This window comes from Pinus tabuliformis, chromosome 4_1 (genome assembly GCF_031772625.1).
Source record: "Pinus tabuliformis cultivar Carrire ecotype Pingquan chromosome 4_1, CPIR1, whole genome shotgun sequence".
Classification (NCBI taxonomy): Eukaryota; Viridiplantae; Streptophyta; class Pinopsida; order Pinales; family Pinaceae; genus Pinus; species Pinus tabuliformis.
The window spans coordinates 464,074,580-464,089,259 of NC_142303.1; the positions used below are offsets into that span (position 1 = coordinate 464,074,580).

The window sequence follows — 14,680 nt, forward strand, 5'->3', positions numbered from 1 at the left end:
TTGAGCCCCGTACCTAGCCCTACGGGGCAGGAGAAGGCTCTCTCCGATCAATCTCGGTAGATCTTCAATTAAAGAGATGACCAAACGGGTAACACTGATATTAGGCTAGTAAACTGATTTGAAAGATTGATTTGGGGTTTTTAATTAAATAACGGGGTTTTTCTAGGCTGCATGGGCAAAATCACAGCTTGAAACAGAGAAATATAATGAACAACACAGGTTGATGACTGAGGCAAGGTAGGCAAGAAATTTAACATCAAATTGAGACTAAATGGGATGGCAAGACTGGTGAGGAGCTGACAAGGGCAAACAATAACTTTGAATCCTTGTCAAACAGAAGAAAACATTGAACATGAACAAACTTATAGGCAGAGCATATAATACTATGAATTCTACCTAAACACTTCATTTGTTCACTCAGAAATGATCATGAAGTGAAAAGAAACATAACAGATTACATATGAAACAAGAGAAAAACTAATGCTAAATCATCATGCCACAGGGATCTCAGAAATCAGAGCTGTGAAATTTTCATTAAAAATCCCTGCCAAAAACTGTACATTGAAAGCTCTTTTCTCCAGCACTCTGAAAATCTCCCCTCTCAATTTTTTTTATTCACTCCCTACCAAATGAATTTTTTCTTTTAAATATATGAAATAAACACAGCTGGGGGAAAACAAATCGACCCCAAGACCAGGAATTGATTTTATCATTATTAATAAATAAACTAACAGAAAACAATCAGCTCTTCTGAAAATAAAAATGCGCTCCTTCTTCTACTCGAACTGTTGAAAACTGATGAAGCGGTGGCATTACAGGTGTCACTCCCAATTACTGAAAATAAACATAAGCAGTCGAATCTGTATGCCACTTTGCACATTCTGGGTTTCATAACTGCGCCCCAAATCTGGAAATGCGTTGGCCATAAAAACAACCTTTAAACTAACATTCTGCTGATGGCTTGACATATGGAGAGCTGATCCTCATAGGATCAGGATTGAAATCTTAAATCAAATCGCATTCTTTGGCTATGATAGATAGCACAAAATCCTCCATTTGCTATTAAAGATAGAAAGCCTTCCATTATTCCAGCGTGAAAACCGAAATAGGCAAACGATCCTTGACTGCCACTTTGCAACCGCTCTCAAATTTCTGGAGATACGCTCTGCTGCTTTACAAAAATACGGGTCAAACCGCCACATAATCAAATGCGCGCATATCGCAATGACTGCCACCTAAGAAATGACCTCTGTATCGGTTGGAGTCTGTTTGCCATAGAAATTAGTTGCAACAGAAGAATAAAAATAGGGCAAGCATTTACTGGTTGTTGAAGTAGTGGCTGCAGAAGACACCAGCACAATATATAGACCATTCCAACAAATGAAATGCAGTTTCTTGTTCCTGCTTCAATGCAGTTTTTAGTAATACCAGAGCAGAACTGAGAAACAACTAATATCTCTGGCTTTTGGCTTTTAGAAACAAGGCTACTAGAACTTGGCAGAGATATGGTCCAAGGAAAAACTAGCAGTGTTGTTAATGCCGTTAAACCAAGAGAAACATATACCAAGCGGGCCATCAGTGTTGGCCAATAATCCAATGATGGCATGTTTTGGTCTTGGTGCCATAATATGAACAGTAAAATTGAAATTCCACACATCAAGAAATTTGTAGCAACAACAAAAAAAATGAAAAAACTTTCTTGGTTGAACTGCCAGGAAAAAGGAAAATGCTATCAACATTATTGAGAGAACTGAGGCTATCCGTAAAGATTTTGTAACATGAGGGCCGCTGTAATCTAGCCACTTTGCAATGTCTGGAAAATAGACCCAATTGACACCACCTTGATGCCATGATTTTAAAAGTTTTCCAGCGATCAGCACAAGGATGACAGCTAAAAACTGACAAGTGCTAAGTTGCTGAGCATGTAATGATCCTGCACGTTCACAATTCAATCTCAAAGTTGTATCTGGACTCTCCATATTGCTGCTATGGCATTGAAAATTAAGATTCTCTCTCAACTTTAGTTGGTCCTGAGACCAGAAAAATTCAAATTTTTCTTCTGATTAAGAATTCCAAACTTGACATGTTCTGTGTATAAGATTAATGCACAATGTTGATAATAGAAAATACCACGTATACTGCTCTTCCTCCACCAATGAGCTAGATCCCAGACTAAGCACATGAATGCAAATTCCAAAAATAGCTATTATTTTTTCTAGATTTCCAGTATGATTTCGTTCCTCAATCTTAAGGGAAAGGCGTTCTGACATTTCACTTAATGTTTGGCGCACTCTGAATGAAATACCAAGAAGCAAAACCAGAGATCCAAACATTAAAAACCCTCCCAATGCGAGCAAAACTGATGGCTTCTCAGTGTTTCCTCTTGCTAAATATTCCGATGCAGTCTTTAAGAACTCAGTATAGGCCTCCACTTCAAGTTTTGGATCTTTATCATAAATGCACTGATCAAAATCTAGACAGCTTTCTTGCTGTTGCCAAGAATCATGCAGGAAAATAGCTCTTGTAAATAAATAGCATAGTCTTGCATCCATTGGTTCACCGCCCATTTCTCTTTCCAAATATTCATTATGCGTTTACTTATTGCATAATGATATAATACACTTCGAATTGGACAAACGTGCTTTTAGTAGTCTCAGCAGTTGCCAAGAATTTAATTGAAGTGCTCGAAGCCTTTGCTCATCAGTGAATGAATGAAAAAGTTGTGGAAGTAGAACACCCACGCTATTTTTTGGTATTGGAACACCCAATAGAAGAGCTAGTGTTGGTGCAATGTCAACAAGGGTATATGAGGCTATGAATATTTGATTCAAGATCTGGACCTGCATTTTGCAATACTAATTGTAAAGCAGTCCCTCTGTAGCGTGCCCGAGTCCTCCTTGCTCATAAGTTTGTGCCTCCGCTCAATATTTGAGAGAAATGATCCATTACTAAGAGGCACATCAACACCACCAGAGCTTCCTGCCGCCAATGAGATTAAACGTTGAAAATTGCTCAGTTGCCTCAGCTAGTTGTGAATAAGAGAGCTGTTGTACAATTGTGCCTGGTACCATTTCACTTTTACTGTTGAATTTGAAAGATTTTTCTTCCCATGCATCTTGTAATAGATCTGAGGCATGAGCTGTCATGAGCATGAAACTCTTCCGTGAAAGATGACCCCTGGCTTATTAGATTAGTAAAACTGTTTGAGCTATTATCAAATGAGACATTTGAAAACGAGATTCTTAGTCTGTCCTTGTAGTGTATAAAGCAAGCCGCAGAGACAAGAAGTGCTATGGCTACCAGTATAATGCACAATATAATAATGGATAGAATTAATTTTCCCATGGTACCATTGCCCTGAAAATCTAGATGCATATGGATAACTTGATTCCTATTCTAAGGATTGAGAAAGGTCCAAGAATTGGATCCTGCAAGATGCCTTCTCCACTGCTATTCTTCTGAATCAAGATTGTTTCTGTGGTTTTCATATCAGCATAGTTTGTTGATCCTGAAAATGCTAAAATGATAGATATCTAGAATGACATTTACACCATGCCTCGCAATGGGAACCACCTGTGAGGATGAAGGAGCAGAAGGCATTGTTGATTTGATTATTAAATTGCCAGACTTTGATTGCTGATGATGTTTTGAATTGTATTTGTACTTTTGCAGAGATAGGAGATGAGGAAGCTGCCAGTTAAAAAGCTGAAGAACAAATTACATAATCTAAAAAGCACATTTAAATGATTTCTTCTTCAAAACCCTGTTTTGAAGAAGAATCAATCTCTGACATGAGACAGAGTTTAACATCGGCTCCACTTGGGATGGCAGCTACCGCTTCGTGGAGGTGCCAAGAACCGCAGAACTTTGGGAGAGCAGACAGTGCCTTCACCCATTGGGCAATGGAGTCATCATCAACACAACTCTTGACTTAATTTTCACACTGAAACTGAACTGAAACAATCTTCAAGCAAACTAAAACAAGATGCTGCCCTTATGGATGCTTATTTATTTACAACATCTACTCTAATCTGCTGTACAAACACTAGATCAGGTAATACTAAAATGCCAAATTAACCATTCAAGTAAACCTGAGAATGTTGTAGCTCGAGAATGCTGCCACGAAGTCACAGATGCAGTTGCTGGCAGCCCATCATGCACGTACTGAGCCTGGTCACGGAAAATACAGCCTGATCTATCAATCAAACTGAAAAATGTGTCCATGTATGCCGCAATAGGATCACGGAAGCCGGACTCTGTTGGCTGCCCCAACTCTGTGATGCATACTTCCAGCTGCACATTGTCAATGTATACATCTATAGGCAAATCTGTTATTTCTTGTTTCAATGGAGGAACGATTTCCAAGAACTTTTTAGGGTCTTGGAAATCATATGACTGAATCTGCTCATCGAGATACTGAATCTCATTTTCAACTCTTTCAACAACTAACTCACAAAATCTAGTTTTGCTTTCAAGATGAAGCTTCGGAGATTTCAAACATTGAAGGAAAATACTGAAAAATTCTTCATTAATTTCAATATCTACTAACCACTCTCTAACTCCGTTTAGAGCTTCACAAAGTGCAGGGTCTGCCACATACCCTACCATTGCATGAACAGATCAGCATGCGTTGGAATGTCTGGATCGAGTTGGAGTCGCCAGGTGAATGGTTCAGCCTGCATAAGTGTCTGACTGCTGTCCACCATCAGCATCAGATCTGCACCTTGATTACATGTACTGGGGTAAAATGCGAATGAAGTTTTATATCCACAAGCTCACGGAGATTGACTGAAGCAGCGTTTATCTACTAACGCTGATGTAAAACAAGAGCGTTTTCGAAGGCTACCTGGTGTATCTTCAGGCTCTGTCTAAGCTTATGAATTAAACACATCAATGAGCAAACAATCAATTTGTTCTCCCCAGTATGGTCGCCAGTATGTTAGCACTTGAAATTTCACCTCAGGCTGAAAAGGCAAATCTCAAAAGCTACATCAAACCATTCAGCCCCGTAGCTAGCCCTACGGGGCAGGAGAAGGCTCTCTCCGGTCAATCTCGGTAGATCTTCAATTAAAGAGATGACCAAACGGGTAACACTGATATTAGGCTAGTAAACTGATTTGAAAGATTGATTTGGGGTTTTTAATTAAATAACGGGGTTTTTCTAGGCTGCATGGGCAAAATCACAGCTTGAAACAGAGAAATATAATGAACAACACAGGTTGATGACTGAGGCAAGGTAGGCAAGAAATTTAACATCAAATTGAGACTAAATGGGATGGCAAGACTGGTGAGGAGCTGACAAGGGCAAACAATAACTTTGAATCCTTGTCAAACAGAAGAAAACATTGAACATGAACAAACTTATAGGCAGAGCATATAATACTATGAATTCTACCTAAACACTTCATTTGTTCACTCATAAATGATCATGAAGTGAAAAGAAACATAACAGATTACATATGAAATAAGAGAAAAACTAATGCTAAATCATCATGCCACAGGGATCTCAGAAATCAGAGCTGTGAAATTTTCATTAAAAATCCCCGCCAAAAACTGTACATTGAAAGCTCTGCCAAAAACTGTACATTGAAAGCTCTGTTCTCCAACACTCTGAAAATCTCCCCTCTCTAACTTCTACAAATGAATTTTTTCTTTTAAATATATGTGATAAACACAGCTGGGGGAAAACAAATCGACCCCAAGACCAGGAATTGATTTTTATCATTATTAATAAATAAACTAATAGAAAACAATCAGCTCTTCTGAAAATAAAAATGCGCTCCTTCTTCAACTCGAATTGTTGAAAAATGATGAAGCGGTGGCATTACAGGTGTCACTCCCAATTACTGAAAATAAACATAAGCAGTCGAATCTGTATGCCACTTTGCACATTCTGGGTTTCATAACTGCGCCCCAAATCTGGAAATGCGTTGGCCATAAAAACAACCTTTAAACTAACATTCTGCTGATGGCTTGACATATGGAGAGCTGATCCTCATAGGATCAGGATTGAAATCTTAAATCAAATCGCATTCTTTGGCTATGATAGATAGCACAGAATCCTCCATTTGCTATTAAATATAGAAAGCCTTCCATTATTCCAGCGTGAAAACTGAAATAGGCAAACGATCCTTGACTGCCACTTTGCAACCGCTCTCAAATTTCTGGAGATACGCTCTGCTGCTTTACAAAAATACGGGTCAAACCGCCACATAATCAAATGCGCGCATATCGCAATGACTGCCACCTAAGAAATGACCTCTGTATTGGTTGGAGTCTGTTTGCCATAGAAATTAGTTGCAACAGAAGAATAAAAATAGGGCAAGCATTTACTGGTTGTTGAAGTAGTGGCTGCAGAAGACACCAGCACAATATATAGACCATTCCAACAAATGAAATGCAGTTTCTTGTTCCTGCTTCAATGCAGTTTTTAGTAATACTAGAGCAGAACTGAGAAACAACTAATATCTCTGGCTTTTGGCTTTTAGAAACAAGGCTACTAGAACTTGGCAGAGATATGGTCCAAGGAAAAAATAGCAGTGTTGTTAATGTCGTTAAACCAAGAGAAACATATACCAAGCGGGCCACCAGTGTTGGCCAATAATCCAATGATGGCATGTTTTGGTCTTGGTGCCATAATATGAACAATAAAATTGAAATTCCACACATCAAGAAATTTGTAGCAACAACAAAAAAAATGAAAAAACTTTCTTGGTTTAACTGCCAGGAAAAAGGAAAACGCTATCAACATTACTGAGAGAACTGAGGCTATCCGTAAAGATTTTGTAACATGAGGGCCGCTGTAATCTAGCCACTTTGCAATGTCTGGAAAATAGACCCAATTGACACCACCTTGATGCCATGATTTAAAAATTTTTCCAGCGATCAACACAAGGATGACAGCTAAAAACTGACAAGTGCTAAGTTGCTGAGCATGTAATGATCCTGCACGTTCACAATTCAATCTCAAAGTTGTATCTGGACTCTCCATATTGCTGCTATGGCATTGAAAATTAAGATTCTCTCTCAACTTTAGTTGGTCCTGAGACCAGAAAAATTCAAATTTTTCTTCTGATTAAGAATTCCAAACTTGACATGTTCTGTGTATAAGAGTAATGCACAATGTTGATAATAGAAAATACCACGTATACTGCTCATCCTCCACCAATGAGCTAGATCCCAGACTAAGCACATGAATGCAAATTCCAAAAATAGCTATTATTTTTTCTAGATTTCCAGTATGATTTCGTTCCTCAATCTTAAGGGAAAGGCGTTATGACATTTCACTTAATGCTTGGCGCACTCTGAATGAAATACCAAGAAGCAAAACTAGAGATCCAAACATTAAAAACCCTCCCAATGCGAGCAAAACTGATGGCTTCTCAGTGTTTGCTCTTGCTAAATATTCCGATGCAGTCTTTAAGAACTCAGTATAGGCCTCCACTGTGAGTTTTGGATCTTTATCATAAATGCACTGATCAAAATCTAGACAGCTTTCTTGCTGTTGCCAAGAATCATGCAGGAAAATAGCTCTTGTAAATAAATAGCATAGTCTTGCATCCATTGGTTCACCGCCCATTTCTCTTTCCAAATATTCATTATGCGTTTCCTTATTGCATAATGATATAATACACTTCGAATTGGACAAACGTGCTTTTAATAGTCTCAGCAGTTGCCAAGAATTTAATTGAAGTGCTCGAAGCCTTTGCTCATCAGTGAATGAATGAAAAAGTTGTGGAAGTAGAACACCCACGCTATTTTTTGGTATTGGAACACCCAATAGAAGAGCTAGCGTTGGTGCAATGTCAACAAGGGTATATGAGGCTATGAATATTTGATTCAAGATCTGGACCTGCATTTTGCAATACTAATCGTAAAGCAGTCCCTCTGTAGCGTGCCCGAGTCCTCCTTGCTCATAAGTTTGTGCCTCCGCTCAATATTTGAGAGAAATGATCCACTACTAAGAGGCACATCAACACCACCAGAGCTTCCTGCCGCCAATGAGATTAAACGTTGAAAATTGCTCAGTTGCCTCAGCTAGTTGTGAATAAGAGAGCTGTTGTACAATTGTGCCTGGTACCATTTCACTTTTACTATTGAATTTGAAAGATTTTTCTTCCCATGCATCCTGTAATAGATCTGAGGCATGAGCTGTCATGAGCATGAAACTCTTCTGTGAAAGATGACCCCTGGCTTATTAGATTAGTAAAACTGTTTGTGCTATTATCAAATGAGACATTTGAAAACGGGATTCTTAGTCTGTCCTTGTAGTGTATAAAGCAAGCCGCAGAGACAAGAAGTGCTATGGCTACCAGTATAATGCACAATATAATAATGGATAGAATTAATTTTCCCATGGTACCATTGCCCTGAAAATCTAGATGCATATGGATAACTTGATTCCTATTCTAAGGATTGAGAAAGGTCCAAGAATTGGATCCTGCAAGATGCCTTCTCCACTGCTATTCTTCTGAATCAAGATTGTTTCTGTGGTTTTCATATCAGCATAGTTTGTTGGTCCTGAAAATGCTAAAATGATAGATATCTAGAATGACATTTACACCATGCCTCGCAATGGGAACCACCTGTGAGGATGAAGGAGCGGAAGGCATTGTTGATTTGATTATTAAATTGCCAGACTTTGATTGCTGATGATGTTTTGAATTGTATTTGTACTTTTGCAGAGATGGGAGCTGAGGAAGCTGCCAGTTGAAAAGCTGAAGAACAAATTACATAATCTAAAAATCACATTTAAATGATTTCTTCTTCAAAACCCTGTTTTGAAGAAGAATCAATCTCTGACATGAGACGGAGTCTAACACAATCATAACTTAAAATTTCATTATAAAATATGGTATACATTTTTTATTCATGTATAGAATGGCTACTATGGATGTCGATTGATAGTTAACTTTTAATATAAAAATTTTCATGCAAACATACTATAAAATTGCATTATAAAACATGGTACAATTTGCATGATGCATGGTTTGATGCTTAAAAAGGTTTTACATGTATTTAAGTTCATGAATATGTAGCAATGAAAGTAAATTTGCATTTAGTTGGTACATTTTGCATGATCATTCTTATAATGTTAGTAGATGATTCTTAGGTTTTGTTTAAAGATGTTTTGTCAAGTTATTTAATGAATTTAGTAAAATTTCAAATTACAAAACATGGTACATTTTGCATTTGAATGAATCTTATAATGTTGTAGATATCTAAAACAATCATAACTTAAAATTGCATTATAAAATATGGTATACATTTTGCATTCATGTATAGAAAGGCTACTATGGATGTCAGTTGATAGTTAAAATTTAATATAATTTTGTTCATGCAAACATACTATAAAATTGCTTTATAAAGCATGGTACTAAGATAGAAATACAAATATTTGAAAAGATAAAATGATGGTCCATAAAAAATAAAAATGCACAATGCAAACATGATAGTTGTACAATCAACAACAAACAAGAAAATTTTGATATGCTACATCCTTACATTAACAACAAAGTCGTGTCATATTAATGAAAACAATTTTGTAATACTTAACTTTCTAGCTAAAATGGACAACTTAAGAGTGCACAAAAAGAAAGGCTAACAATGTACTTGAACCCTAAGTTCTCAAAGATGAATACATGGAGAATAAATTGTTGGGAAGTTCATTTAAAATAAATTCTAATGGAATGCCATCCTCAAAGATTCGTTCATGGTCAACTTTTGACATTCTCCATTTTTTAACTTTCATTTTTTTTATATTGAACTTCTATCAACTTTATGCGTGCTGCGCACACCAAGTGACTATATTAACAACTTATGACATTGGGTTGATAGTATTGAAAGTAAACATTACTCTCATTTCGATGAGTTTCTTGGAAAAAATAACCTTTCAGTATAATATACCCTCTTGCATATATAACACCATTATCATCATAGTCTTCCAATAAATTCATCTTTCATTCAGTGCACCTCATCAAATAATACTTGAAATTTTCTATATTGTTAATGGGTGCAACTACAACAAAAACATTTCCTGCACAATAAAACAAGTGTAAATTCAAATCATAATTAATAAGAAATTAGTTATCAACATGAACTTGATTATATTATCTATTTAAATTTATATTTTAACTATTATCTAGATACTGATACACAATGATTTTAAAAACATAAAAATATATATATCCTTTGAAATCAATTGAAACGTTACCTTCTCTAACAAGATTAGAAAATCGAACACCTTCAAATGACACTATAGTCTCCTCGATTCCATATTTTCGAAGCTTGCAACCGACATTTTCCCCTTTGTATTTAGTTATGTATGTTGCCAATCTTTTACATACATATTGTTTTCACAAACATCATTGAATTGTGTGTCCTCTATGCAAACATGACAAAAACAAGATTCTTTTCTTTTATCAAATGCAAACGCATTTCGGTACTCCTCCGTTTTAATTGAATGCAGTTTTAAGGTTTCTTTTACTATTTCAACTTCATATGTAATCGATCTATCTACATCTTGGACTCCAATATGCCAAGAAAACTATAGTAAATTCAAAAAAGAATTTAAATATGTTTTTTAAAATGCAATTTATATATAAAAGATAGTTATATCGTGATATTATTTAAACTATATAATTTATAAATGCTTAAAATTAGAAAATTAATAAAAATGATCATATATTAAAAATATATACAAGTTAATGTATATATGTACATACATGCGCACCTCCCCTGATGGGTTAGTCTCATGTCTTAGTGCAATAATGCACCATTGAACAACTTATTCAGCTGAGACAAGTTAGTTTGCAGAGTGGTAAATTTGATATCTCCGAAGTGCTAGTTTAATACATGCCCCTGCACCATCATGTTCTCCTTTTCCATGACCAGTTTCAAAGAAATTCCAACAATGTTTAATGTTGATTTTAATATGAAGATGACACAACCAAAACAATTATCATGAAGATTTTAATTGACCTGCACATCCATTTGACCATATCCAATATTCATTTAATTTTATTCCACGACCTTTCAATGAGTCATAAATCTTATGAAAACACTGTCGTAGAAAATGTGTATCATGTGTATGACCATCACTAATATAAAAATGATATTCTTTAATAACATGTCAACTCTCTGTTGGATCAGGTGCACAGTAAACTGAATTAAACACACAGCAGAAAAATAAACAAGCACATAAGACACAGCTTTTAACGTGGTTCACCCAACCAATCTGGGCTACATCCACCAAACATAGGCATAAGGAATATATTAATTAAATTGGAGATTACATCATGAAATCCTCACACTCTCTCATATCAAATATAGGAGGCATTAACTCCCTCCCAACAGCCTGGAGCTAATCTAGGAACTAAATCCCTATTGTTGTCATCCTTCAGAGATTTTTGCCTATTTGACTCAAACAGAAAATCTCAACAATCTCCACCTTGACAACAATTCGCCTGATGCTCTGTTATTATTATTTTATCTTTTCTGCAAGCCAAGAGAAGCCAAACACCAGCGTAGCTTCTCCAACAAAACTGGTTTCGTGAACATGTCTGCACAGTTCTCCTTTGTATGCACCTTTTCAAGAGAGACTCCTCTTTCAGTGATAACCTGTCTTACAAAATGATATTTGATTGGAATATGCTTTGAATTACTATGATAGGCTGGATTTTTAGCCAAATGTATTGCACTTTGACTGTCACAAAGTAACCTGATGTTATCCTGTAACCTACCAAACTCACCAAGCAAACCTTTCAACCAAACTGCCTCTTTGCAAGCATGAGAAGCAGCAATGTATTCTGCTTCAGTAGTGGACAAAGCAACAATGTTCTGTAGCTTTGACATCCAGCTGATAGCTCCACCTGCAAGAGTAAAGACGTACCCTGAAGTTGACCTTCTCTTATCCAAGTCACCTGCAAAATCGGAATCAACATATCCGCAAACATATTCACTACTCTTATTGTAAGAAATACAATAACTACTTGTGCCTCTCAAGTACCGAAGCACCCATTTCACTGCTGACCAGTGCTCTTTACCCGGATTTGCCACGTATCTGCTGACAACCCCAACTGCATGAGAAATATCTGGTCGCGTACACACCATCGCATACATCAAACATCCTACTACATTGGCATAAGGAATTCGAGACATATAATCCTTTTCTTCATCGGTATTAGGACATAAACTCGAAGAAAGCTTAAAATGGGAAGCTAAAGGGATCGACGCAAGCTTCACATTGTTCATACCAAACCTCAAAAGTATTTTCTCAACATACTTCTGTTGTGATAGCCACAGCTTACCATTGCCCCTGTCTCTGAAAATCTCCATGCCCAAAATCTGTCTTGCGGCTCCTAGATCTTTCATATCAAACGTCCTTGTCATCTGAGTCTTCAACCTGTTGATTTCTTCAATGCTTTTGCTTGCTAAAAGCATATCATCAACATACAACACTAAGATAATGAACATGCCATTATTTAACTGCTTAAAGTAAACACAATGATCATATTCACTTCTTACATATTTCTGACTCAACATGAAAGAATCAAACTTCTTATACCACTGTCGAGGCGACTGCTTCAGGCCATATAATGACTTCTTGAGCCTGCAGACAAATTTCGCATTGCGATGCTGAACAAACCCTTCCGGTTGTTCCATATATATTTCCTCATCTAAATCACCATGTAGAAACGCAGTCTTAACATCTAACTGCTGCAACTCCAAATCAAACAAAGCCACTAATGCTAACACAACTCTAATTGAAACAATTTTAACCACTGGTGAAAATATCTCATGAAAGTCTATGCCAGCTTTCTGAGAAAACCATTTTGCAACCAGCCTCGCTTTGTACCTGTCTTCCGTATCATTCACTCCTCGTTTCATCTTGAAGACCCACTTGCATCCCACAGTTTTCCTGCCTTTGGGAAGTTCAACCAGATCCCACGTACCATTCTTACCTAAGGCCATCATTTCTTTCTTCATGGCTGCTTTCCATTTGTCACTATTTGAACCTTCTACAGCTTCCTGATAACACAAAGGTTCATCATCATTAGCGATCAAAGCAACTGAATCATCATACCTTCTCGGACGACGTTTGATCCTTGTAGATCTCCTTAAGAATGTTTCTGGTGCTTCCACAACTTGCTGTTTATCAACTGAAGGAACTTCTTCATGATCGCCATCTGAGACCAGTTCATGTCCTCCATCTGAACCCTGTTCATAATCTGATTCTGAAACCTGTTCATGACTAGAATCTGAACTATGGTCGTTATGACTATCATTAGAAATACTGTCAAACTGAATATGCTGGAAATCAGATACATCATCCTGTTTCAATCTTCTATCTACATCTGACTGTACAAGAGAGGATTCATTAAACCTTACATCTCTGTTGATGATGATTTTGCGGGTAGTAGGATCCCACAATCTAAATCCCTTTGTTCCATCACCATACCCAACAAAGATATACCTTTTAGACTTTGGATCTAATTTAGTTCGCTGATGTTTAGGCACTAGAGCATATGCATCACAACCAAACACTCTGAGTTTAGAATAGTCACAAGGGTGTCCTGTCCATACCTTTGCGGAACCTTGCAGTCTATTGCCGTTGATGGAGATCGGTTTATCACATAACAAGCAGTTGCCACTGCTTCCGTCCACAACTCCTTCGGCAACCCAGCGTTACTCAGCATACACCTTGCTCTCTCTAGAAGAGTCCTGTTCATGCGTTCAGCAACTCCATTCTGCTGAGGAGTATAAACCGTGGTCTTATGTCTTTCGATCCCTGCATCCTTGCAATAGCTGTCAAACTCCTTCGAGGAAAACTCACCACCATTGTCAGTTCTTAAACATTTTATAGTTCTACCAGTGTTGTTTTCTACCAATGCTCTAAACTGCTTGAAAACTATAAAAACATCAGACTTCTTTTTCAACATGAAGACCCAAACTTTCCGAGAAAAGTCATCAATGAATGATACAAAATAAGACGAACCACCATATGACGCTGTAGGGGCTGGACCCCAAACATCTGAATGGATATAATCAAGTATGCCTTTACTAGTATGTTTGCCTGTTTTAAACTTTTGTTTACTTTGTTTACCAAACAGACAATGTTTACAGAAATCCAATTTTCCAGATCTTAGATTAGGAAGTAACTTTCGGTCCGCCAAAATTTTCAATCCTCTTTCACTCATATGCCCCAATCTTTGATGCCACAAGTGAATGGAACTACTGTCATGTTCAGACACAGACACATGATCTGACCCAGTTCTACCTTCTAACTGAAATAGATTTCCTACTTTCTTAGCCTTCATCACTAGTAAGATACCTTTATAAATTTTCATAACTCCACCTTGAATTACAGTTTTATATCCATTTGAATCAAGTGCTCCTAATGAAATCAAATTTTTTCGTAAATCTGGTACATGCCTCACATCAGTTAATATTCTTGTTGTCCCATCAAACATTTGTAGTTGTATGCTCCCAATCCCAACAATATTACATGTTACATCATTACCCATGTACACAACACCATCATTAATTGATTTATAATCCTTAAACCATTCTTTATGGATACACATGTGGTTTGATGCCCCGGAATCTAACAACCAATGTTGACCATGATTTGACACATTAACTGATAATACTTCATCACTCATACCTGAACCAGATACTG

The 14,680-nt window shown here is 37.0% G+C and overlaps 2 pseudogenes; both read right to left on the reverse strand.

The window, feature by feature from the left end:
- Positions 1–1,204: 1,204 nt before the first annotated feature.
- On the reverse strand, positions 1,205–2,846 carry LOC149176438 (uncharacterized; annotated as a pseudogene).
- A 3,370-nt stretch (positions 2,847–6,216) lies between these two features.
- Positions 6,217–7,858, reverse strand: LOC149176439 (uncharacterized; annotated as a pseudogene).
- Positions 7,859–14,680: the final 6,822 nt, after the last annotated feature.